Source organism: Anabrus simplex, chromosome 5 (assembly GCF_040414725.1).
Source record: "Anabrus simplex isolate iqAnaSimp1 chromosome 5, ASM4041472v1, whole genome shotgun sequence".
In the NCBI taxonomy this organism is placed as follows: domain Eukaryota; kingdom Metazoa; phylum Arthropoda; class Insecta; order Orthoptera; family Tettigoniidae; genus Anabrus; species Anabrus simplex.
Genome location: NC_090269.1, coordinates 180,587,048 through 180,614,593, shown reverse-complemented (window position 1 = coordinate 180,614,593; position 27,546 = coordinate 180,587,048). Strand labels below are relative to the sequence as shown.

At 40.0% G+C, this 27,546-nt stretch overlaps 1 long non-coding RNA gene across 2 annotated transcripts in view; it reads left to right on the top strand.

The window, feature by feature from the left end:
- The window catches only part of LOC136874742 (uncharacterized), a 110,702-nt gene that overhangs the window by 33,732 nt on the left and 49,424 nt on the right, over positions 1-27,546 (top strand). The window contains exons 2-3 of one of the 2 annotated variants that reach the window (XR_010860286.2): positions 2,481-2,813; positions 13,761-13,905. This is a non-coding gene — a long non-coding RNA (uncharacterized lncRNA). The remainder of the gene's footprint in view (positions 1-2,480; positions 2,814-13,760; positions 13,906-27,546) is intronic. The other variant, XR_010860285.2, reaches the window with a different exon arrangement.

Below are 27,546 nucleotides of genomic sequence, written 5' to 3'. Positions count from 1 at the left end.
AAATTACTCATTGGTCGAATTCAAAGCTGGCGGAAAGAAAGGGTTAATATTGCCAACTTAAACAATAACTGAAAGAAATTTAACAAAGAACGAACTTATGAATTCCAAATTTCTCCAAAAAACACAGTTCTTTCACTTCGCACTAGGGTACATAATTGTAGTTCTTCAGTAGTGCCATCTGGAAGAGAATGTCCACACTTCTTACTACAGGCAAAACAAAAATACATCGAAAACGACCCAGTTCAGAAACTTCAAAATTTACAAGTAGTGACATCTTCTGAGAAACTTGAAAATTAACACAGTAGATAAAGTTCAGACTTCCTTCAGTAGAGGAGTTTCAACTGGCGCAAGGTTTGAATTAGCGGCGTGGAGGTGTACCACCCGGTACATTTGTCATCTTTGATTTTTTCGTAACTTACAAATTCTTCTTTCACCAGAATGAATACTCCCCCTCCTATCATTCCTATTCTATCTCTATGATACACACTCCATTTCCATGAGAAAATTTCTGCATCCTTTATATCATTTCTCGGCCATGATTCATTTCCTGTTACTGTACAATATCTGGTTAGTATATAGTTATTAAATTATTTAATTCTAATCCTTTCTTTACAATACTTCTACAGTTCAACACATTTTTATGTCATCCCTACTTGACTTCCAGAACCCTGTACCCTTATCACTGCTCCCTGGACCACCCCGTTTCCCTGAATATACCTCCGTATAATCCTTCTAAACAAATTGCCTAACTTATATGTACCATTGCGGTTTAAGTGAAGGCCATCTGAGCGCAGATCCCTATCTCCTACCCACCCATTAGGATTTAGAAATCTCGCTCCCAGTTTCCCGCATACCCACTTCATAGTTTCATTTAAATCCCCAATCACCTTACAGTCAGTATCCCTCCTACAGAGTATTCCACTGATAACAATCAGTGTTACAAGAAGTGTTGCCTTGAATAATTTTTTAACTTTTTGCCATCTGGCAACCCTGCATAATCACACACAGCTTAGATGGGGAGGTTTTTTTGTATTGTTGATTGAACCAGACTATAACACATTTTTCTAAATCAGCAAAACTTCCTGTAAAGCAGAACCATCAACTAACTATGTGAACTTTATCTACTTGTGGCAAAGAGATTCCACCATTCCCCTTAACATGTAACTCTTAGGTCAATCTGCATTTCCTCCAATTTCAATGTAGGGTTTCTCTTCTTTCTGTTACGACTTATAGTGTAGTTTTTCTACGTCATCTACAGACTTAATGTAAAACCGCACGGACACTGTAAAATATTAGGACACATGAATGTGTACCCTTGTTTTACTTATTCACTTTGTTTTTTGGTGACTAAGTTTTTAAGCTGTAAATATTAGGGGTCATATGTTTTGGACATTTTTTTTTTACCAGTTGCTTTATGTTACACCGACACAGATAGGTGTTATGGAGATGATGGGTTAGGAGTGGAAAAGAAGCGGCCGTTGCCTTAAGGTACAGCCCTAGCATATGTGTGGTGTGAAAATGGGAAATCATGGAAAACCATCTTCAGGGCTGCCGACAGTGAGGTTCAAACCCACTATCTCCTCAATGCAAGCTCTTTACTGCACGACCAACTCGTATTTCGGACTTTTATTTTCCTTTTTAGTCAGCAAGCAGTATGGCTTATCCTCTGTGTCGCAAGCCTTTTGCCTTATTAGGTTTCATTGACAAGACATATGCTGGGAGTGCATGAGAGGGTTCAGTCTCCTTCCATTTTGTTTTTGGCCTTTCTATTAACCGTTTATATTTGTTTCCTTTACTTGGCCGTGTAGTATTAGCTTTGGCTCCTATAGTGTTCTGGATCCTTCGATCTGTTATTTACTGTGCCTGATGAGCTTTTTGGAGTAGGTGTTCCTAAGGAACTCGTAAGTGTAAATAAGGTAGGCCTACCTTAAGTGTGAAATTGTAGTCCAGGGTTCGATACCCACCCGAAGTGTATGAACTTAAAACTCAGGGTTTGATTGACCTCTTCTGTAATTAATTCACAAGGATCTAGCTTTCTGGTAATATGGTCCATTGATCAAGTTTCTTTCAAGATTTTCTTTCCTAAACTTACGTGCAGGTTGACTTGTTAGTCTGAATCAAGACTTGAAATCTGATATAATGTAAATGGGAGTTTCTCTTCCCAGCTCAAAAGCTTAAGGTCTTGAGTTTGTCTTTGCTGTTCTTAAAGTAGTTAAATTTTGTTTGTTGTTGTGTTTGTTGAAAAGATTTTCAGCAAATCAAAGAAAAGGATTGAAAAAAATTTCAGCAATAATTTTTTCAAACGTTAACCTTTGGGTCTTGCTTTGCTCAGTCATTTACCCCTTACACTTCTTTTCCTCTCTGGTCCATTGAAATCACTGTAACAAGTGGTAGCTGAGCATGGTTAAATGGTCCTGAACTATTTTTCATAAAATATCTGATCCAAACTCTGAAAATGTTGATTTTTCCATTGTTTGCAGATGATGATGTGGTGTGGGGGAGCAAATAGAGAGGAAGTACTGTACAAGGACAACTCAACTTGAGTGAGATTATTGAAAATTATGGAATGAAAATCAGTGTGGGAAAGAATAAGACAGTAGTGTTGACTAGAGGAGGAAGTGGAAGGAATAAAAAAAAAAATAAAGGGACAAAACGTTGAAATTGTGGAGAGCTTCAAGTACTTGGGAAGCAAACCGTTGCAGGATGCAGGGCTGGACAAGGAGACCATTAAATGGATTCAGCAAGGAAATGCATTCTGTCAGAGTGTGAGAAACCTGGTGTGGTGGAAGGAAGTACCAACGACGTATAGTGAGGTATGTATAAGATGTTCTACTGCCCAATACTGACATATGCAGTGGAGATCTACTGTCGACTAAAATGTTATGTGTACTTGAGTTTGGGGATTGTTTATGAAATAACCACTTGACCTACAGAAAATCCAGTAACACATTTATTTTTCTCATTTCATTTTACGTGAGCTCATGTAGGTTTCAAATTTTTAATTTATATTTTAATATTTTTTATTCCAGGTGGAACGTGAAAAGTACCAGTTTTAAACGTGTTTCAACCATGTGTTAACTTTAAGACATTTTCTCAAAAACCCATCATCTGATCAAATCCAGATTTTAAAACTATATACATTGGGAAGTTTTATACATTGTTTATAAACATAAGTATCTTATGTTCCCAAGAAAAGAAAATTTTGTCACTTTGGAAGGCAGGTGGCTTGGGGTGGTAGGAAAATTGTGCTCGTGGTCGTGTTGTGGTCTTTATATATCGAGTGGTTATGCTGTATGACTGTGAAATACATATGTAAATTCACGTTTTTTAGGTATCAGTTTGAATTTGTATGGATCAGTAGGTGGCCAATGCAGGGAACATTGCGCTACATTGCCACGATAGCGCAGGACACTGCAACCTGCCGCGCCTTGCCCAGAGTTGAAAATATATATTACAAGTTGCATGTACAGTGAAATTTGCTTCACTGTTTGTTTAAAAGTATCCTCCAGTATTTAATAATTGCCTGTGGTTAGTGTTACGGACTTTTCCGTGGTAGGTAGAGGTGAAAGAAGGTGCGGGTGTGAATGGGTTTCAAGCTACGAAATTATAGTGCAATGTAAAATTAATTTAAAATTTAACAAGGTTATATTTTCTTTTCGAAAACAAAGAAATAACAAGCATGGCAGGTACAAAGTAGCAATTCAAAAGGGGTTAGTTACAATATTTACAGAATTTGGGCTTCGCGCCCTGACTTCACAATGCTTGGGCAATCAGCTCAGTTTTACCCCAAACACAAGTTTTAACAGAGGGGGAGAAAACCCCATTCATACCTAGGAGCCCTTGCTCCAAATTACACTGAAAAACCTCCATGAGGCATACAACCCAGAATTTTCAAAAGAGCCACTCACTCTCAAAATTTAAGCCTCTCCCAGGCCACACCAAACTCCACCTTCAAGTTGTCCTCAACGGACATAAACACAGGGGTAAAATACCCAATCTACTGAGGTCTATTAAAAGAAAAGCAGGTTAATTAAATGACCTCTAAAATAACAATTTGAGAGGAGGCGAACTTGCACTCCTAATACACTTTGATTAAGACCTACTTGGCACTAGGCCGTTAATACAAGGGCTAATCCCATGCTAAAGAGGTGACTTAAGAAAAGAACAATTTGTTTTACATTAACGAAAAATAGGTTGCGAAAATAAGTTCACCTCAAGACAATGTGAGTGGGAACTCGAGAGGGTTAGCACTCTCTATCCCAATATGTCGTTTTTAAAAGAGAATATATGAAAGGAGTAGTTAGATTTTAGGAAAAGGTTACATGGCTGAACGCTTAGAACCCGCCCCGAAAGTTAAACTGCTGAGCTAGCAAAGAAAGAAGTTATTAATCGGCCATTACCTTGTGTTGAACGGCTGGAGAAGAAGGAGGCGCATCCCGCCCCCTGCTATGTACTTAACACACAGAAAGATGGAACAGAAGTGGCTTAGAGACCCAAAAATCAGCAGTTTAAATACTCTCGCGGAAGTTTCTAGGCGTTAGGGGAAAGAAAACACCCTCCCACAAACTCTTTATTGGATAGGACCCCGCAACAGATTCAAGTTGGGGGAAGATACATCTGATTGGATAGAAATTAATTGAAGAAATTCGGGATTGGATACATTCATAACAAGGGGAAGAAAGGGGTAAATATTGCCAACTTAAACAATGATAGAAAGAAATTTAACAAAGAACAAACTCTTGAAATTAAATTTTCTCCAAAAAAATAGTTCTTTGACTCCGCACTAGGTTGCACTATTGTAGATCTTCAGTAGTGTCCTCTAGAAGAGAAAGTTCACACTTCTTACTTCAAGCGAAACAAAAACACATCAAAAATGACACAGTTCAAAAACTCAAAATTTTCCACGTGGTGACATCTTCTGAGAAGGTAGAAAATTAATACTGTCAATAAAGTTCAGACTTCCTCCAGCAGAGGAGTTTCAACAGGCGCACATTTTAAATTAGCGGAGTGGAGGTGTACCGCCCGGTACAGACCTCCCCCCCCCCAAAAGTTCCTCCAGGGATGACACATGAAATTAGTTTGAAACAAGGTCCAAGTTATGCTGTGGGTATGAAGATTGATTGCCAAAAAATTTATAAGATTTTCTTAATTTGGGTTGATTTGGTTTCAAAATTTGTTGTTGCAGGTGAGGCAAAGTCTTTCTGTTTGTAGTAGTTGAATTCCTGAAGATAACTTTTTATACTTGAAAGTGAAGGAAAAAAAATTTCAAAGTCCACCAAATATTGCAGTTGAATTCCCAAGTGTAGTCATTACTTATGGTATCTGTTCATGTAGTAGATGGTGATGAAGTGGGATTGCCAGACCGGCCGTTGCGGCTTGCGTCCAAAGGAGGCCGCTCGGACCCCTCAAGTACCCTGAGATACCGCTCGCCCGCACTATGAGGGGAGCAGAGGTGTTGAAGTACGCCGCGCCCGCGGTGAACATATACAGGCTGCGGTCAAGTAGCAGGTCGTGCGCCGCACATCAGCCTTGGCCGGGAGGAGAGCTCCGGCTCGCCGTGCACACGTCGTCCTCGCTGGGGCCGAGGGGGCCCGTCCTCAGCTCCAGTTGCTGCACGGCGCCGCGCGGCTGCGGGGGCACTGAAACATTAAAGCTTGGCGGCAGAATTGTGTTGGACCATCATCTTTTTTGAGGGTACAGGCTTGTGGAGAGGTTGAGGGGCCAGCGGCGTGCAAATATCCATGGCATAAGTCAAGCCACTGTGTGTATAGAAGCAGGAGACGGGAGCGTGGTAATGGCCGAGGTAAGGACAGGATGGCAGTTTAACAATCGGGGAGGTTTACAAGAAATGCTTACATATAAAATAAAATAGAAGGAGCAGAATGCCTTAAGAGTGGAACTCAAAAAAAAAATATAACCTTCATATTCCTATCAAATTATATGAAGCAAGTTGACACAAAATTTACACCGGTTTCACCTGGGACAGGTGAACCCTAAATATCCTCTCGGTGGCTGGATTGCTTACTAACAATGTAACCGGTGTGAGAAAATCGAGAATGATGCATGGCCCATGAAATCTGGGGGCAAGCTTGCCCGCGGGAACAAAATTTTTGACCATAACCTGGTCACCTACCTTCAAAGGGGTGGGTCTCCGTCCACGATCATACCTTTCCCTAACCTTTTCATGAGACACTTTAAGATTGGCTTTAGCCTTCTTCCAAAGATCTTTAATGTTATCCGGATCTATTGTCTCGGGTAGAATGTCATTCAGAGACCAGAGGTTAGAGAGCGGCGAGTTGGGAACAAACTTGAACATCAAAGAAGCTGGAGTAAACTTGTGAGATTCATGAACCGCCGAATTCAAAGCAAAAGCTATCCAATGCAGGGACGTGTCCCACCTGGAATGATCTTCATGATGATAGGCAATAAGTGCGGACCTGAGATTACGGTTAACCCGTTCAGCCAGAGATGGTTGAGGGTAATAAGCAGAAGTAGTTACATGAGAGATTGATAAGTCAAAACAGAATTTACGAAATAAATTAGATGTAAAAGCCTTAGCGTTATCAGATACAATATATTGACACGGACCAAAAGAAGCAAAAATAGAATTTAAGCAGGTAATGGTAGACTGAGCGGTAGCCAGCTTAGTCGGAAATAACCAAGAAAATCTGGTAAAACCATCTACGCACACAAAGATGAACTTGTTAGCATTACCCTTTGACTGGGGGAAAGGTCCTACATAATCGATATACAGACGTTCCATGGGGCGCGACGCTTGATGTGAAGACAAAAGGCCTACCTTGGTGGACATGGTGGGTTTACTGAGCAAACAAGATTTACAAGCTTTTACAAGTTCACGGATTTCACCGTCCATACCCTTCCAGATGAACATTTCACGAATCTTCTCACGAGTTTTAAAGATTCCAAGATGCCCTCCTAATGGGGTCTCATGATAATACTTGAAGATCATAGGTACAAGAACAGCTGGAACGACAACTTTCATCATCCTATCATGCCTCGATGGGCAACATAGAACACCATTCCTCAGAACATAAGGGACAACATGTTCCCCAGAAGAAAGGGTTTCCATTATCGGAGCCAGCGTCGGATCTTCACGTTGGTATTTCTCAATATCCCTAAAAAGCATGGGAGCATCTGTTAGGATGGCATTAACCTCAGATAGCATGGACTCGGGAGGTGATGAACTGTCGACCTGTTCATGGTTCTCAACGTCGTCTGAAAACATACGGCTGAGTCCATCAGCGACAACATTTTCGGTACCTCGGATATGCCTGACATTGAATTGGAAGGCAGAAATACGGATGGCCCAACGGGCTATACGACCAGTACGACGCGGCCTACCTAAGACCCAGCTTAATGCTTGATTATCTGTCTCCAGGTCGAATTTGACGTGTTCCAGATAGAGACGGAACTTTTCTAAGGCAAATAAGACTGCCAAACCTTCGAGCTCGTAGATGGAATACATGGCTTCTTGAGCCGATAGAGTCCTAGATGCATAGGCGATAGGTCGCCTCCCTAGTTCAGTCTCTTGAAGAAGGACTGCAGCTACTGCTGACGACGACGCGTCGGTTTGGACGATGAATTTCTTTGAGAAATCAGGCATAGCAAGTACAGGGGCATTACAAAGTGCTAATTTAAGGTCTTCAAAAGCGGCTTGTTGAGAAGGTCCCCACTCGAATTTGATGCCTTTCCTACGAAGAAGGTTTAAGGGCGCTGCTCTATTAGCAAAGTTAGGAATGAACTTCCTGAAGAAATTCACCATACCAATGAACCTGGCGATACCTTTAATGTCCTTGGGAGGTTTAAAATCACGGATGGCCTGTGTTCTAGAATGATCGACTGCTACACCATCGGGTGACACAATATGCCCTAGGAATGACATAGAGGGCTTAGCAAAGGCAACCTTGGACAACTTAACAGCTAACCCAGCCTTACGAAGGCGATCGAGAACTTCTCGCAAATGATCTAGATGTTCTTCAAAAGTCTCTGAAAATACGACGACATCATCTAAATAGTGATATAAGTACTCGAATTTGATGTCGGAGAAGACCCTATCTAGTAGCCTAGTGAGCACAGCTGCCCCCGTGGGGAGCCCGAAAGGCACGCGGTTGTATTCGTATAAATTCCAGTCCGTGGCAAACGCTGTAAGGTGTTTAGACTCTTCGGCAAGGGGAATTTGATTATAGGCCTGATTCAAGTCCAAGATAGTGAAGAACTTGGCCTTACGAAACCATGAAAAGCAAGAATGAAGGTCAGGAAGGGGCACAGATTGCAACACCACCTTCCGATTGAGAGCCCTGTAATCAATGACAGGCCTGAAGCCTCCTTGGGGTTTCGGGACTAGAAAAATAGGCGATGAATACGCCGACTTAGAGGGCCTAATAATACCATCCTTCAACATCTGATCGATAATTTCTTTCAGAGCCTTCATTTTAGGTGGAGATAGCCTATAAGGTGGAAAACGGACAGGAATCGAATCCGTGACCTCAATTTTGTATTCAATAAGGTCAGTAACACCAAGAGTATCAGAGAACACCTCTGGAAATGACTGACATAATTTACGAATACTATCAGCCTGCTCCTCAGGTAGATGTCTAAGGTCTAAAACATCTCATCCTGGGTAGGCGAAATAGATGAACATGACACAGAATTACACTTTAACAAGGGAATTTTACAATTGGACACAAATTTGAATGTGCACGACTTACTCTGAAGATCGAGCACAAGACCAGTGTGAGAAATAAAGTCCGCTCCCAGTATGATGGGGCAAGACAGGTGCTTAGCCACAAACAATTTAATTTTCCAAGTAAACTTAAAAATACGAATTTTGACCAGTACGGAACCTAGAATTTCTAATGGAGATGAATTAGCCGATACATATTGAATAGAAGATGAGACGTAGTCAGGAAGTTTACAAACCGATTTCAATTTAGAATACCATTCAGCCGAAATAATCGAACAAACACTGCCTGAATCTAAGAGAGCTGTTATAGGCTCGTTATTTAACTCAATCTTAAGAAAAGGAACAGGTGCGGGGGTATCCGCCGCAATCCTAAGGCACTCTTTGGGGCATTCAAAAGATGTATTCGAAGGCTTATCGTTCCCTGAATTCTCGACCTTTTTGCCAGGGGCTGAGCCTTGGGAAGCAGAATTAGTTGACTCAGCCGCAGCCACTAGTCACTTTTGATTGTTGTTGGAAGTTACACCAGAAGTTGAGCAGGAGGGGGTGCTATTCGAATTGGGACAATTCTTTGCGATATGTGAGAAAGCCCCACATTTAAAACAGCCTTGTGATGAACCAGCTCCATTATTTGCCCTACTAGTTTTGATCAGAGGACACTTATTGCGCAGATGGTCAGGCGACCCGCAAGCATAACATTTACGGGGGGTGACTGATCGGCGATGTGGAGGCCGAGTATTACTAATGGAAGGCGGGGGTTCTTTCGCGACACGCAAAGAATCGGCGTATCTAACTCCTTCCGCTGAGACGGCCAATGCTTCAAGTTCCGAGAAAGTTTGTGGGCACGCCGCGAAACACAAATATGACCTATAGGGAGGTGAAATTCCCTCTACAATAGCCTGTACAATCTGATCTTCAGGAAAATGAAGGGCAAACACCCTAGTATAAAACTTAATGTCCTGTATGAAATCAGCCAAGTTTTCATCCAAGCGCTGTACACGATAATAGTACTTCTGAATAAGGGAGGACCTGGCCCTAGCAGGGATGAAGTTAGCTAGCAAATGGGCATGGAAATCCTCAATAGATGATTGCTCGGCAATGGCTCTTACGATTTTATCAGAGAGAATACCAATAGCATACGGATAGATAATTTGCAAGATTTGACATGGAGAAAGAGAAAAAACAAGGGCATGATCCTGAAATTCCACTAGAAATCTTAAAAATGAAATTACGTCACTGGTGGTATTAACGGAAAACTTAGATATACCTCTGAGCAACATTGCCAATGGATGAGGCAAGCTACTAAACCCGGGTGACATAGTAGGTAAAGGTTTCAGTGGCAAGGAAGTTAATTCAGAACGGATGTTACTCAGCGATGCACGGCGTTCAGACTCGTTGTCCAGTGGGGCAGGGATAGTTTGAGCAGCAACGGTTATTCTATTAACTTCTCCCTTGGGAGGCGCTTCCTCACTACCTACATTCACTATGGTGGGCAGATCAGATTTGGGGGGAACTTCCCCAGTTAACAACTGAGTGACCTTACTAGATAATTCGGAAATATTTTCCAGGAGCTTACTAGCTTCCTTCCTCTGAACATCATTCAGTTTTAGAGACAACAGATCGTTAACCCTATTCGAAAAATGATATAGCCTGCCTTGCACACGCTTAATTTGATTAGGAGACGGATCATTTTCATCAAAAAAACTAACTGCAGAAGCTAGCCCAGTAATATTCTCGGTGATCGTGGAAAGAGAGTCGTCAATTTCTTTCTCTCCCAAATTGGGGATGGAAATGGGCAAATCAAGGGACTCTCTAAGCTTGTTAGTGTCTATTGCAACCGTGCCTCCAGATTGCACATTTCTGATTGTTAATTCATAGATTAACTCCTCCTTGCGCAAATAGTTAAGAAGGAGAACATCGCGAGGGCCGGGCATGATGACAGACCAATTTTGAAAAGGTCAAAAAATTCCAGCAACTGAGAAAATGGTTAGAGTTCGGATCAAAACAATGTTTAGCCGTCAAAAGGGGCTAAATTGAGACCCATTCAACCACGCTCTGCTACCACTTGTTACGGACTTTTCCGTGGTAGGTAGAGGTGAAAGAAGGTGCGGGTGTGAATGGGTTTCAAGCTACGAAATTATAGTGCAATGTAAAATTAATTTAAAATTTAACAAGGTTATATTTTCTTTTCGAAAACAAAGAAATAACAAGCATGGCAGGTACAAAGTAGCAATTCAAAAGGGGTTAGTTACAATATTTACAGAATTTGGGCTTCGCGTCCTGACTTCACAATGCTTGGGCAATCAGCTCAGTTTTACCCCAAACACAAGTTTTAACAGAGGGGGAGAAAACCCCATTCATACCTAGGAGCCCTTGCTCCAAATTACACTGAAAAACCTCCATGAGGCATACAACCCAGAATTTTCAAAAGAGCCACTCGCTCTCAAAATTTAAGCCTCTCCCAGGCCACACCAAACTCCACCTTCAAGTTGTCCTCAACGGACATAAACACAGGGGTAAAATACCCAATCTACTGAGGTCTATTAAAAGAAAAGCAGGTTAATTAAATGACCTCTAAAATAACAATTTGAGAGGAGGCGAACTTGCACTCCTAATACACTTTGATTAAGACCTACTTGGCACTAGGCCGTTAATCCAAGGGCTAATCCCATGCTAAAGAGGTGACTTAAGAAAAGAACAATTTGTTTTACATTAACGAAAAATAGGTTGCGAAAATAAGTTCACCTCAAGACAATGTGAGTGGGAGCTCGAGAGGGTTAGCACTCTCTATCCCAATATGTCGTTTTTAAAAGAGAATATATGAAAGGAGTAGTTACATTTTAGGAAAAGGTTACATGGCTGAACGCTTAGAACCCGCCCCGAAAGTTAAACTGCTGAGCTAGCAAAGAAAGAAGTTATTAATCGGCCATTACCTTGTGTTGAACGGCTGGAGAAGAAGGAGGCGCATCCCGCCCCCTGCTATGTACTTAACACACAGAAAGATGGAACAGAAGTGGCTTAGAGACCCAAAAAATCAGCAGTTTAAATACTCTCGCGGAAGTTTCTAGGCGTTAGGGGAAAGAAAACACCCTCCCACAAACTCTTTATTGGATAGGACCCCGCAACAGATTCAAGTTGGGGGAAGATACATCTGATTGGATAGAAATTAATTGAAGAAATTCGGGATTGGATACATTCATAACAAGGGGAAGAAAGGGGTAAATATTGCCAACTTAAACAATGATAGAAAGAAATTTAACAAAGAACAAACTCTTGAAATTAAATTTTCTCCAAAAAAATAGTTCTTTGACTCCGCACTAGGTTGCACTATTGTAGATCTTCAGTAGTGTCCTCTAGAAGAGAAAGTTCACACTTCTTACTTCAAGCGAAACAAAAACACATCAAAAATGACACAGTTCAAAAACTCAAAATTTTCCACGTGGTGACATCTTCTGAGAAGGTAGAAAATTAATACTGTCAATAAAGTTCAGACTTCCTCCAGCAGAGGAGTTTCAACAGGCGCACATTTTAAATTAGCGGAGTGGAGGTGTACCGCCCGGTACAGTTAGTATCGAAACAAATGGTATTTAGAGGTCAAAACCCGCTTCTCTTAAGCTCTTCTCTTGAGGGCTTTAGACCTCAGTACCAGCTTTAAAAATGCTTTATATTTTTGTGTATTGTTTTTGCATTTCATATTTTTCATTTTTTATTTGTGTATAGGCCTATCTATTTTAATATGTACATTGTTTTGAGTCGCCTTACAGTTCATCACTAGAAATACTGTCATCAATTTTTAAATCATGGTGATCTCTTTCAGAATCTTAACTTTCAAAACTGACTACAACTGGCTGGACTTGAATTTCTTCAGGAAGGTGATCTTTTACCCAATGTTCTTTTTTCAGTTTTTGTGGTGTGTTTTATACAATTTTTTCCAGAGCTCAGGCATTATGAAACGTATTATTTCTTGGCACAGGTCTCGTGTCACATTTATACATTTTCCTTGCAGTTTTCTTCTTCTCAAAGGCCTAAATCAGTTCTGTAGCATTCATTTCACAGTGAACTACTGGCAGCCAGATAATTTCAACATCTTAATACCTAAGTGATTGAGTTGGTCGTGTGCTCAGGGGCGCGCAGCTGTGACCTTGCATCCCAGTAATAGTGGGTTTAAATCCATGGTTTTCCGCGGTTTCCCATTTTCACACCAGGCAGATGTTGGGGCTGTACCTTAATTAGGGCCACGGTCGCTCCCTTCCAACTCCTAGGCCTTTCCTATCCCATCGTCGCCATAAGACCTATCTGTGTTGGTGCGACATAAAGCCACTAGAAAAAAAAAAACAACGAAGTGATTTGTTCAAGCTTCTTTTGAGATGTACCTTAGTAGGGTTTGGCATGATGGTTTTGTTAAGGAATTAAAATCAATTGTATCAGGTGGCAGTGGGAAGTTTCTTCTCTCAATCCATGCTTTTTATCACATTGAAAATGGTGCCCGAGCGCTGCTCGAGAACCCTGATTTACTGCTATATACTGTGCCCAAGCAGTGCTCGGGCTTGGTTTTCTTAACTAAAAAATCACCTGCTGGAAATGCGTCCATCTTTCTTCTGGTAAACATGAATGGCTGTGTTACATTTCCTTATACTATTGTTAGACCGCACCACTAACCATGCCGGATAGAATATGAAAGTTTGTTTTGAAGAGTAGCATACATGTGTTCCATGCACCTTTGTTTTCCTGCTTGTTCCTACAGTGGCATCACGGCATTTTGATTCTTTGATAGAATCCTTGATATACTGGAATTTATGATCTGAACTGGATGACGGCGATGATGATGAATGATCTCTACTTCTCTCTAATTCAAGTAAAGATACATACCCAATTATGATGCTAATAACAATACATTTCTCTGTTTACCCGAATGTTTCTAACTTTATCACATGAAGTCAAACATTTTCTTAATTGTATTGTAAAGAAAGGATTACCTTTACCAATTACATTTCGTCTTTTAGATCGCAGATAAAAGTACACTCGTGTCCTCATCCCGAGGTGGTGCTGCTCTTTTCAGGCACACCCACGATGGAGGTGAGCTGCATGTACCATTGCAACCACTTACCAGCCCTCCTGCCATTCTTAAATTTGTGGCAGTACCAGAAATCGAACCCGAGCTCCCGAGGATGGCAGCTAATAATACTAACCGCTACGCTATGGAGGCATGTAACAATTTTAGATGTGAATATGAAAAATAATTTTGTGTATGATTTGAAATAGAGAGGGGAAAATCTCAAAAATGTTAAATATAATGGCCCCCTTTCATATTTCAGTGTTAAAAATAAAAGAAAAATGAGTTCAGTGCTGAGACAGATATGTATAGTATAGGATACAAAAGGAAAAATTCATTTAGCTCAAAAATTGTCAAAGATATTGTTCCGAGGATATCCTTGGTCAGCAGAGGTAAGAAAGTGTGTCGTGTGAATGGCTGGACAGTGCACATATTAAAGTACAAGTTACCCTAATAAGATTTAAGACATTTTACTTCTTTCCTTTGTGATTGATTTTAAAATAATCTCTAAATCATAAACAACAGTCAACAAAGGAGCATAAGTGCTCAACAATATTATAGTTACAACTGGAGCTCATCAGCTCTCAATAAATGAAAGAGAGCTTGTAAGCTCTGAACAGATACAATAATGAGCGTATAGCTCAGAGGTTTCCAAATGGTGGCCCGCGGGAGCACTGTAAGAAATAATGTATAGAAAAGTCACAAAAAATATTAATTATATCGTTCAGAAACGTGTTAATTTTTATACACCTTATAGACCCAAGTCAGAACTAATTATTCTTAAGTACTAGTTCCTCTTTTCAAGTATTCACTTGTTCTCAACTGATTATTTTTTATTTTAAAACATTTAAAATCCAAATTTCAAGTAATAATGTTATTATTTTTGTGTTCCACTGACTACTTTTGATGGTTTTCGGAGACTCCAAGGTGTCGAAATTTTGTCCCACAGGAGTTCTTTTATGTGCCAGTAAATCTACCGACACAAGGCTGACGTATTTGAGCACCTTCAAATACCACCAGACTGAGCAAGAATCGAATCCGCCAAGCTGGGATCAGAAGGCCAGCGCCTCAACCGTCTCAGCCACATAACCTGGCTCCAAATTTGACTCTTTTATGCAATTTTAAAATAATGTTTTAAGCAATTAAAATGGTCAAACCCTCATTTGAATTGAACTATGCATATTATTTCATAATGGTGCTTCTGTACTATTTCCAGAAAATTACAAAAATTGGCCTATTCAAGTGCGGCTCACGAATATGACTAAGGTTTCCAAAATAGCCCCCGAGCCCATACAAATTGGAAACCCCTGGTATAGCTTCAAATAGGTACAACAATCAGGGAAGGAATTCCCATCTATTCTCTACTTTTTTTTTTTTTGCTAGGGGCTTTACGTCGCACCGACACAGACAGGTCTTATGGCGACGATGGGATAGGGAAGGGCTAGGAGTGGGAAGGAAGCGGCCGTGGCCTTAATTAAGGTACAGCCCCAGCATGTGCCTGGTGTGAAAATGGGAAACCACGGAAAACCATCTTCAGGGCCGCCGATAGTTGGATTCGAACCTACTATCTCCCGGATGCAAGCTCACAGCTGCGCGCCTCTACGCGCACGGCCAACTCGCCCGGTCATCTATTCTCTAACATACTAGAGGAGCATATTAACTCTTTACCGGTACAATCAGCAGAGTACAAATTCATGTTTAATGTTAGGTTAACCACCATTTAAATGGAATGCTTAGTGGAAAAAGGAGGGACATTCTCTTGTTATACTATTAACTGAACAGTCACCATCTGGTGACACATACCACCCAGTGCCCATGTTGGGTAATATAATTATTTTTTTTTTTTTGAAAATATCACTAATGATTGGTTACTCTCAACTGACTAGTACATGCAGAGGCATATGACCCATTCTACGCGGCCACAAGAAACAAGAAAAGAAATGTTTACTAAAGGCCAGACTCAAAAAATGAATGAAGGTGGAAAACAAGCACTGTGACAAATATACTAGGAAAGAGAATCCTAATCAGGTTTAAGGCCTAAAGAAACGGCGACTACTCCCATGCTACAGGATGACTAAAAGGGAAACACATTTAAGACCGAGAACGAATTTTAAAATTTATAAGTTAAGAAATTTTAGTCACCCAGTTCAAATTGAAGGGGATGATTCTAAGGGTAACCACTCATGCTCCCTTACATTTGATGAATTTCCCAGTAGGGAATACAGTTTTAAGTCCTAAGACTGTGCAGAAGGTCCTATGTTACTAGAAAATGAAAAGCCTAACTATTACATTCTACATGAAAAAAACGCTGAAATCTTTCTAGCACCTCACACGCCGGAACAGTCACGTATTTAAATTTATTCTGCCTTACCTTTTTACTTTGGACCTCCATCAGGCCATGAACCCTGCCTTCTTAGCTCCCAAAGGAGCCGCTCTCAATCCTCCTTCAAGATAAACACATACCACACTAGCTAGGAAGACCGGAGGCCAAAAATCGCTCCCCTTACAAGTGGTGGAAGGGAGAAACGCCTAGTTTTTAACAATCCAAGGATATGACTGGGTGGCCAGAAGTTACAAAACAGGTCCATGGTTGGTGAAAAATTTAACTGTCTAGCTTGTGATTGGCTGGAAGAATTAGAGGAGGTGTCAGAGATATTTTTTCACATTTTGCGTTATGTTCATCATTACATGTTATGAGTCTCATTATGATAGCCATATTGGAGTACAGAATGTAAAAAGTTTCAAACAAATTTATTAAAAACCACCAATCCAATACTTTACAATCTTTAAGTTTAAGATACAAATATGACATAAGGTAGAGGAGGGTAAAAGTATGCACTTAGTTTATTTTGGTTAATAATTTTCTTATTACGCTATCTTTTATTAATAAAACTGCACCACATGAAAGTAAAACAATCAAACAATGTTATAATAATTTTGTATGGCTATTTCTAGCCGAATGCAGCCCTTGTAAGGCAGACCCTCCGACGAGGGTGGGCGGCATCTGCCATGTGTATGTAACTGCATGTAATTGTGGTGGAGGATAGTGTTATGTGTAGTGTGTGAGTTGCAGGGATGTTGGGAACAGCACAGACACCCAGCCCCCGGGCCACTGGAATTAACCAATGAAGGTTAAAATCCCCGACCCGACCAGGAATCGAACCCGGGACCCTCTGAACCGAAGGCCAGTACACTGACCATTCAGCCAACGAGTTGGACATCAAACAACGTTGATACGTAGTTAAAAGACATTACTATTCAAGTACATTATATTAATTTATTTCAAACAATTTTTGGGAAATGCGAACTCTTAGCCGTTCTGGGCGGGTAACAGTACGCATTATTGAGACCAAGAGTACACATGTCAAATAATTTATTTATAATTTTCCCTGTAAATAAAAATATTACTGTCCATATAAGACAATCATGGTTCATGTTTGTGGGTTACTGTAGTCACGTCCTAGTTCGTGAACCATGGGCAACGGCTGAGTGGCCTAGTAAGTGGTCCTGAGAGTCGGGATACCAGTTGCTATGGAATGGGAGTGGGCATCTCGGATATATTCTGAGTCCTGGCCCTCCTTGTGCTCAGGCGGCTAGGACTACACAATTCACCGGTGGTCCATAACCTGTTAGAGGAGAGATCCTCACTTGGACTATGTGCAAGTAGGGCAGCATCCTGCTTCATGAATTTACCGAGCTCAGAACACTTTAAGCAAGCCTCGGACCTTTGGGAGTAATGGAGTCCCACTCCCATTTGACAGGCGAGGGACTCCTTGGAAACAACTTGGCGAACGAAATGGAATTCGATGGGGAGCTATTAATATTAATGGGGCTTATGGAAGAAAGAAGGTAGAACTTGCTGAGTCAGCAAAGAGGATGCATCTGGATATGCTAGGAGTAAGTGATATTCGGGTAAGGGGAGATAAGGAGGAAGAGATAGGAGATTATAAAGTGTATTTGACGGATGTTAGAAAGGGAAGGGCAGAGTCTGGGGTAGGGCTCTTTATCAGGAATACCATTGCACGCAACATAGTTTCTGTTAGGCACGTAAGTGAGCAAATGATGTGGGTAGATTTGTCAGTGGGAGGAATTAGGACAAGAATTGTGTCCTTGTATTCACCATGTGAGGGTGCAGATGAGGATGAAGTTGACAAGTTTTATGAGGCATTGAGTGACATCGTGGTCAGGGTCAACAGCAAGGATAGAATAGTGCTAATGGGCGATTTCAATGCGAGAGTTGGGAATAGAACTGAAGGATACGAAAGGGTGATTGGTAAATGTGGGGAAGATATGGAAGCTAATGGGAATGGGAAGCGTTTGCTGGACTTCTGTGCTAGTATGGGTTTAGCTGTTACGAATACATTCTTCAAGCATAAGACTATTCACCGCTACACATGGGAGGCTAGGGGTACCAGATCCATAATAGACTATATCTTAACAGACTTTGAATTCAGGAAATCTTTTAGGAATGTACGAGTTTTTCGGGCATTTTTCGATGATACAGACCATTATCTGATCTGTAGTGAACTAAGTATCTCTAGGCCTAGGGTAGAGAAAGTGAAATCTGTCTGCAAACGAATAAGGGTAGAAAATCTCCAGGACGAGGAAATTAGACAGAAGTACATGGATATGATTAGTGAGAAGTTTCGAACAGTAGACAGTAAGCAGGTTCAGGATATAGAAAGTGAATGGGTGGCATACAGGGATGCTGTAGTAGAAACAGCAAGGGAATGCCTAGGAACAACTGTGTGTAAAGATGGGAAAAGGCGAACATCTTGGTGGAATGATGAAGTGAGAGCAGCCTGTAAACGTAAAAAGAAGGCTTATCAGATGTGGCTCCAAACAAGGGCCGAGGCAGACAGGGATTTGTAGTAGATGAAAGAAACAGAGCGAAACAAATAGTTGTTGAATCCAAAAAGAAGCCATGGGAAGATTTTGGTAATAACCTGGAAAGGCTAGGTCAAGCAGCAGGGAAACCTTTCTGGACAGTAATAAAGAATCTTAGGAAGGGAGGGAAAAAGGAAATGAACAGTGTTTTGAGTAATTCAGGTGAACTCATAACAGATCCCAGGGAATCACTGGAGAGGTGGAGGGAATATTTTGAACATCTTCTCAATGTAAAAAGAAATCATCATGGTGGTGTTGCAAACAGTCAAGCTCATGGGGAGGAGGAAAATGATGTTGGTGAAATTATGCTTGAGGAAGTGGAAAGGATAGTAAATAAACTCCATTGTCATAAGGCAGCAGGAATAGATGAAATTAGACCTGAAATGGTGAAGTATAGTGGGAAGGCAGGGATGAAATGGCTTCATAGAGTAGTCAAATTAGCGTGGAGTGTTGGTAAGGTACCTTCAGATTGGACAAAAGCAGTAATTGCACCTATCTATAAGCAAGGGAACAGGAAGGATTGCAACAACTATCGAGGTATCTCATTGATTAGTATACCAGGCAAAGTATTCACAGGCATCTTGGAAGGGAGGGTGCGATCAGTCGTTGAGAGGAAGTTGGATGAAAACCAGTGTGGTTTCAGACCACAGAGAGGCTGTCAGGATCAGATTTTCAGTATGCGCCAGGTAATTGAAAAATGCTACGAGAGGAATAGGCAGTTGTGTTTATGTTTCGTAGATCTAGAGAAAGCATATGACAGGGTACCGAGGGAAAAGATGTTCGCTATACTGGGGGACTATGGAATTAAAAGTAGATTATTAAAATCAATCAAAGGCATTTATGTTGACAATTGGGCTTCAGTGAGAATTGATGGTAGAATGAGTTCTTGGTTCAGGGTACTTACAGGAGTTAGACAAGGCTGTAATCTTTCACCTTTGCTGTTTGTAGTTTACATGGATCATATGCTGAAAGGTATAAAATGGCAGGGAGGGATTCAGTTAGGTGGAAATGTAGTAAGCAGCCTGGCCTGTGCTGACGACTTGGTCTTAATGGCAGACTGTGCCGAAAGCCTGCAGTCTAACATCTTGGAACTTGAAAATAGGTGCAATGAGTATGGTATGAAAATTAGCCTCTCGAAGACTAAATTGATGTCAGTAGGTAAGAAATTCAACAGAATTGAATGTCAGATTGGTGATACAAAGCTGGAACAGGTCAATAATTTCAAGTATTTAGGTTGTGTGTTTTCCCAGGATGGTAATATAGTAAGTGAGATTGAATCAAGGTGTAGTAAAGCTAATGCAGTGAGCTCGCAGTTGCGATCAGCAGTATTCTGTAAGAAGGAAGTCAGCTCCCAGACGAAACTATCTTTACATCGGTGTGTTTTCAGACCAACTTTGCTTTATGGGAGCGAAAGCTGGGTGGACTCAGGATATCTTATTCATAAGTTAGAAGTAACAGACATGAAAGTAGCAAGAATGATTGCTGGTACAAACAGGTGGGAACAATGGCAGGAGGGAACTCGGAATGAGGAGATAAAGGCTAATTTAGGAATGAACTCGATGGATGAAGCTGTACGCATAAACCGGCTTCGGTGGTGGGGTCATGTGAGGCGAATGGAGGAGGATAGGTTACCTAGGAGAATAATGGACTCTGTTATGGAGGGTAAGAGAAGTAGAGGGAGACCAAGACGACGATGGTTAGACTCTGTTTCTAACGATTTAAAGATAAGAGGTATAGAACTAAATGAGGCCACAACACTAGTTGCAAATCGAGGATTGTGGCGACGTTTAGTAAATTCTCAGAGGCTTGCAGACTGAACGCTGAAAGGCATAACAGTCTATAATGATAATGTTTGTAATGTATGTATGTATGTATGTATGTATAAGACAATCAAATTAAAACACCTTTCAACTATACCCAGTGAGAAAATAAATGTCTGAAAACAGCTAAGATGTCTGGAAACAACTAACAATAGTTACAAACAAAAAGCGCCTTCGCCCTCGTAAGAGGAACATAGTTTGTGCCACCACTCAGAACACTCATTACACTGCACCCAGGCACCATCATCCTGCACTTCACCACACCCTGGGCAGATGTATTCCACAGTTTCAGTTTCAACCACCTTTGAAGTTGACGTCGAGGGTTTATCAGTGGCTTTGGACGTGACAAAGTTAAGTTTACGCCTAGTCGAACTTCTTGCAAGTGTTCTTCCTCTGTCTTTCTTTCCAGCTTTAGATTTTACCCTTTCTTCCTTCCCACGAAGCTATTCATCCTTTTTTTACTTGTTTCTCCAGGAGTGCATTTTTGTATGGAGAATCTGATAGAATTTCAGACCTTTTTCCATGCCTTTTGGTGTGAGTTTTGTTCTCGTACTTCGGCAGTGGATGAAGAGCATTGATCCTAACACTTCCATTAGATTTATCGTTTACTATTTCTTCTGTCGTCTTTTCAACTCTTTCCACCTCTGAGGTCACTTCCATAGCTTCTCTCTCTACCGAATCTTCTTCGAAGTCCTCTTTGGGCATTCTAACATGAGTGACCTCTGCGGGAAGAAAATCTTTCTCCAAAAAAAATATTTGGGTTGAATGGGTAAATACCCGTAGCAGAAAATGAGTGTGCCGCCTTTTCAGTATTTGCTACTCTATTGAGTGCCACTTTAAACAGCCCGGATACCTGCATTTGAGTGACAGCTCTCCCTGGATGAGAACACAACCACTTTTCCACTTCTTCAGCGTAGATTTTCTTGAAGGGAGCAAAAATGACCCTATCCAGTGGCTGCATCATGTGACTTGCGTGAGGTGGCAGGGACAGGAGAATTACATGATTCTCTCTGCAGAAAATCACAGCAGGGAGAGAACAATGGGACACATGGTTATCCAGAATGAGGAGAACAGGGTCATCGGCAGAAGGCTTTACGTGAATAACGAAGTGTCGTAATCGTAACCACTGCAAGAATAGCTCTGTGTTCGTTAGGGTGGGCCGAAAAAACTCGAATTCTTTTTTCCAGGTCGTAATACCGCAGAAAAGTCGCGAATTGGGGAGAATAAAACGGGGTAAAAAAAGAAACAAAATAGGTTCATTTCTTCCGGTCGCGCACGTGCTCTAAAGTTTGCCGAAATTCCGAAAAATGTACATTTTTATGATAATTTTCTACCTTGCTTAACTTGTCAACATTTAAATGTAATAGCTCTAGTCGACTCTTACTGGAACCAATAATTATTTAGAAAAAAGAATGGTTCAAACCGGTTAAGGTCTTTCGCTCACGCAACAGTTGTCAAAAATCGAACAAATTCTCGCGCTCGTCGTAACTCGCTCGGGTCAAAGACTCTGACACTCAGCCCACCTACCACTTTCGCCACCACGCTGTGCCATTGTTGTGTCAATTCTCTACGTATCCCTCATGTTTGATGTGCGTTTCATTCGCTCTTCCAGTTACTATTGTGGCATTTGCATCTACTATATTTCGTTGTTTGTTTTATGACATTTCTGTGTAACTTTGTGACTTAACGGTGGTATACTATGGCTGTACATCAGAAACTCATCACAGACAGGTATTTGATTGCCCTATATTTTCTGCACCTAAAGACTTTTCATCAAACAAGTTAAAGTTAAAGTTATTGCCCTTCTAGTAAAGGTAGGGATAGCGACCAAGATATTGGTCTTCATCATCAGTTTCAACAATATTTACATTTGAATACGAGCACGAGGGTTTCAGATGAGGTTCAGATTCTTCATCCAGAGTTAAATGGCTGTCACGCGATCTCCTTTCCAGTGATTTAATACGTTTCTTTGTTTTAGACACGTCCAACCCTCCAATTTTTCCTATTCCTTGTGCTCGTAATAAGTAAACAAATCTTAGCTAAATAGCAGGTATTTGTTTGATTTTGCACACAGTTGACAGTTATATCGCATTTACATAAATCAGGGGTTCTGTTACAAATGCAGTTAACAACAATGGGGCATTCGCAAGCCGCTACGTCAAAAAGCAATGAGCATTTTTGCTTAAACTCATCAATTTTTTTGCTTAAACGAGTCATATTCTTATCCCGAGTATATGATTTACGAATGCTATATTATTTATCATGTAACGCTTTTATAAGTTGCACAATTCTCTTATCTGTAACTGTTCGGATGGATGCTTTCTGATACAAACCAATTATTTTGTTAGCTACTGTACTGGCAACGTGTGAAAAACTGACGCTCTAATTATTAACTTTAAGTGCCAAGTGGTATCTCTCCTGTGTACAGCACTGAATCACGTCCTCACCAGTAGGAAGCTTGTTTGATGAAAAGTCTTTAGGTGCAGAAAATATAGGGCAATCAAATACCTGTCTTGTGATGAGTTTCTGAGGTACAGCCATAGTATACCACCGCTAAGTCACAAAGTTGCACAAAAATGTCATAACACAAAACAAACATCGAAATACAGTAGATGCAAATGCCACAATAGTAACTAGAAGAGCGAATGAAACACACATCAAACACGAGGGATACGTACACACTGACACAAGAATGCCTCGGCGTGGTGGCGAGAGTGGTAGGTGGGCTGAGCGTCAGAGTCTTTGACCCGAGCGAGTTACGACGAGCGCGAGAATTTGTTCGATTTTTGACGGCTGTTGCGCGAGCAGAAGACCTTAACCAATTTGAACCATTCTTTTTGCTAAATCATTATTGGTTCGAGTAAGAGTAGACTAGAGCTATTACATTTAAATATTGATAAGTTAAGCAAGGTAGAAAATTATCGTAAAAATACACATTTTTCCAAATTTCGTCAAACTTTAAAGCACGTGTGCGACCGGAAGAAATGAACCTATTTTGTTTCTTTTTTTACCCCGCTTTATTCTCCCCAATTAGCAACTTTTCCACAGTATTACGACTTGGAAAAAAGAATTAGAGTTTTTTCGGCCCACCCTAGTGTTCGTATAACCGGAATGTGAAATCATAGGCAATGTGCCTGTAGGCGCACCCTCGAAAAGTTCCAATTTCATGCATTTTCTAGGGAAGATAAGACCCACTGGTATGTAATTCCCAGTCGGATTTAGGCAGAAAACAGCTATAATTATCTGACCTCTCTCCCTAAACTTAATTTTTTGAACACTTCTCTTACCAATTTTCGCATAAACTTTAGATGACTTGTCTGGAACAGTGGAAACTCCTGTCTCATCCATGTTAAATATTCGATGAGGTGGAAACTGGAATCTTTCAAGGCAGTCCTTCAAATTGGCAAAGAATCTACTTGCCTGAATTTTGTTAAACCCCATAGCTCTGCGTAAGCTACACTGCTCAAGGGTGCGAAGAGAGAGGCCCTGTCTCTTACAGAAGTTCACTACCCAGTCCTTGCCTGCTTGCTTTCTTTCGTCATTGAAAGGATGTTGAAGTCCGTTCAAACTTGCGAAATCGTATGCCACTTTCATCAGCTGCTTTCTGGTTATTCCATGAAATCTTGAATCTAAGTCTTGAACGTGTTTTACGAGCTCACTTTCCATGGATTCATTAAATCATTTCTTGAATTGGCCTAATGAATCCGGAACAGTACCCTGCAAGGACAATAAAAATTGCTAACTGAAATTGTATTTTCCCCCATCTTACTCTTTACACTATGTCAACTAATTTGGAGCCTGGAAGACAATACTCACTGCTTTAAATCTTTTCTGAAGGGTAGACTCATTGACTCCTATTTTCTTCGCCACGGATCGTTGACTCTCTCCATTCCTTAGAAGCACTTTTGCTTTATCAAACATTTCCTGAGTAAAAATACTCCTATCTGTCGTCCGTTTGTATTTACCCATGATGACAATCTGAAGATAATATTATTGATAATAATAACAATTATAATTAATATTTTGCAAGAGAAACCTGATCGTGTTGACTACCGTAAAGAAAAGAATGATGAACGGATCATTTTTCGGAAGGCGGCCAAGAGTACGCACCTTCAAATGTGGCGCGTACTCTTGGCCGTTCTGTTCAGTGTACCGGAAAAACTTGCTAGATGGCAGAAGCGTTAGCATTACAGTTAATTTTGACACAGTAGCGTGGAGTACATGAACACACAATTGTTATCGTATAAAACTAATTCACTCCATTTAAACTCACTAACCGTACACTCTTATTATATGAGTAATAAAATTTACAGTGAAAGTATCCAAAACAGGATTTTACCTCTCATTCGCAGCAAAATTCACGGAGCTTCTAACTCACTTGTAAACAGCACTCAGTAAGCAACTTCCTGCCATGCTACACAGAGGAATCTTTATCTGTGCTACCAATGGTTGAATTAAACCACTGTGTACTCTTACCTGTAAGCATCGCTTTCTCCACAGACTAGATTTTTATGACTGTTTATCTTGTATTGAAGCATGTATTATACTTTAATGAGGAACCCATTTCAGGGCCCTGACTTAGCTTTAGATTAAGTGTGGCTGAAGATGCTTACAAAGCTTAAGCGAAACATGTCCCATTTTAACATCTATGTAATATTTGTATCTTAAACTTAAAGATTGTAAAGTATTGGATTGGTGGTTTTTAATAAATTTGTTTGAAACTTTTTACATTACGTTCCTCATTACCGCATCAGTCACCACCAGGAACATGGTTGGCGGTGCAACATAAAGTGGATTATTTTAAAAAATTAGCGTGTTCTAAGCGACAGAGTAAATCCGAATATGATACTTTCCAAGCAAGGTTGTCATACCAGCTAGTTTAAATTCAGTGATTATGTGGTATAGTGAGAGAAGAGTATTTTTCTGATGATGATTTAGGCATGTTCCATGAATGTATATGTGATCAGTGATAATTTTGTGTAGTGAAGGAAGAGTGTAGGTTTTAAATGTTGTTCTGTGTTGTGATAGTGGATGTTGTTGGCATGTTCCATGCACATATCTATATATATATAAAAGAACTTGTCCTGACCAACCGACTGACTGACTCTGGAATCTGCTTTAAAATTAAACAAACACATATTCTCGGAAAATCCAATGAAGAGGGGGAGGTGAAAAAAATGAAAAATTAATTGAATCCATTGTATGAGGATACTTCCATCTAATAAAAACTAAAGTTGTTACAGACGTAAAAATTGATATTTGGATCTCCTTTAAAAACAAAGAAAAAAGCGTTTTTGGGCGAAATTATTTTTTTTGGGGGGGGGGGTGGGAAGAGTTGAATTCCTTTTATGTGGTCACATATCTCAAAAACTGAAGATGTTATAGTTGTGATAATTGGTATTTAGAAGATCCTTTACTATTAAAGAGACAAGAATTTTTAACGGGAAATTCACTCGGGGGGGGAAGTGAATTCTCTTTATGGGGATACTTATACCTCAGAACTGAAGGTAACAGGCGTGAACATTGGTATTTGGAAACACTCCTTTTTTTTGGGGCGGGGAGGGGGGGAAGTAAATTAACTTAACGGCAGTGAGGTGAAAAAGGAGTTGAGACCAATTGATTTTACTGTTCATAATGTACTTATTCTGATCATAAACTGATCATTTTTAATCTTTCCTGGGTTCGTTTTCAAGAACCATCTTTTCCTTTGGAGTACATAAAGTTAGATTTTTTTTTTATTTTTTTTATTTTTTTTTTTAATTTATTTATTGGTGATAAAAGGTCCCATGAGCCTCTGGCTCGTGATAGGGACAATACAGTACATACTTTTTTAAGGCAACACAATAATTACATTTCATATACAATGGCTTTTCTGTAAAGTGACAAGTACTTTTTTCTTTCTTTCTTTTTACATGTTAGGATCATAATTTTTCAGAAGTATATTCAGATATTGCATGGCTGTAATATACTAAATATGGACAATATATATATTATTGTATTAATTAAAGCAAGTTATATAGAGATTATATTAAGATATCTGTAAAAGAGTAATATTCCTTCAGTTTTTTCTTAAAACATATAATCGATTTAGAGTTCTTTATAACAGGAGGCAACACATTATATTCCCTAAACATTGATGATTCTATGCCTTTCACTCCGTACTTTACTGAATTAGAATGAGAGGGATATATCCTTAATGATCCTCTAGTTTCATATCCATGAACTTCACTAAAGTGGGAGAAGTTAACAGTAGAATGGGTTAACTTCCTGTCTAGCTTATACATAAAGACTGCTGATGAAAATGCAATTTGTTTATGGAATGGCAGAATATTTGACTCTGAAAAAACTTCATGTGATGGTTTGAGGAAGGGGAATCCATACATGATTTTGATGGCTCTTTTTTGTAGGATTTCCAAATTATTAATGTAATCTTTCCTACATCTTCCCCAAATAAAGCTTGCGTATGTTAGATGTGGGTGGATTATTGCATAATATATACACTTCAATTGTTGATGAGAAAAATTACTGTATCTTAATCTGTGCATTATTCCTATCAAAGGGGTAATTTTGCTGATTACATAATCAATATGGCTTTTCCAGGAAAGTGTTGAGTCTAATATTATACCAAGATACTTAGCTGAGTTGACTCGCTCTATTACTTGGTCCTTTAGGTTAACAGTGTTAGCCGCTGTTATCTTATGGGCTGTTTTATGAAAGATTAGGTATTTTGTTTTAGTCACATTTATGATCATTTTTTTAGATAAAGCTCATTCCGATAACTTGTCCAAGTCACAATTTATGTCTTCCATAATTCGTGTTTCACATAGTCCTTTGTAAGTTATTAAGATATCATCAGCAAATACTTTACATTTCCCCTTTAGTGTTAGAGATTGTATGTCATTAATATAAATCAGAAATAGAATTGGACCTAGTACTGAGCCCTGCGGTATTCCCGTTTTTGTCTGCTGCTTAAAACTTTTAGTATCGTTAATCATCACATATTGTGTTCGATTTGATAAATAATTTTGGAACCATTTTTGTGCTAAACCTCTAATTCCTGCTAATTTTAACTTGTTCAGAAGTAT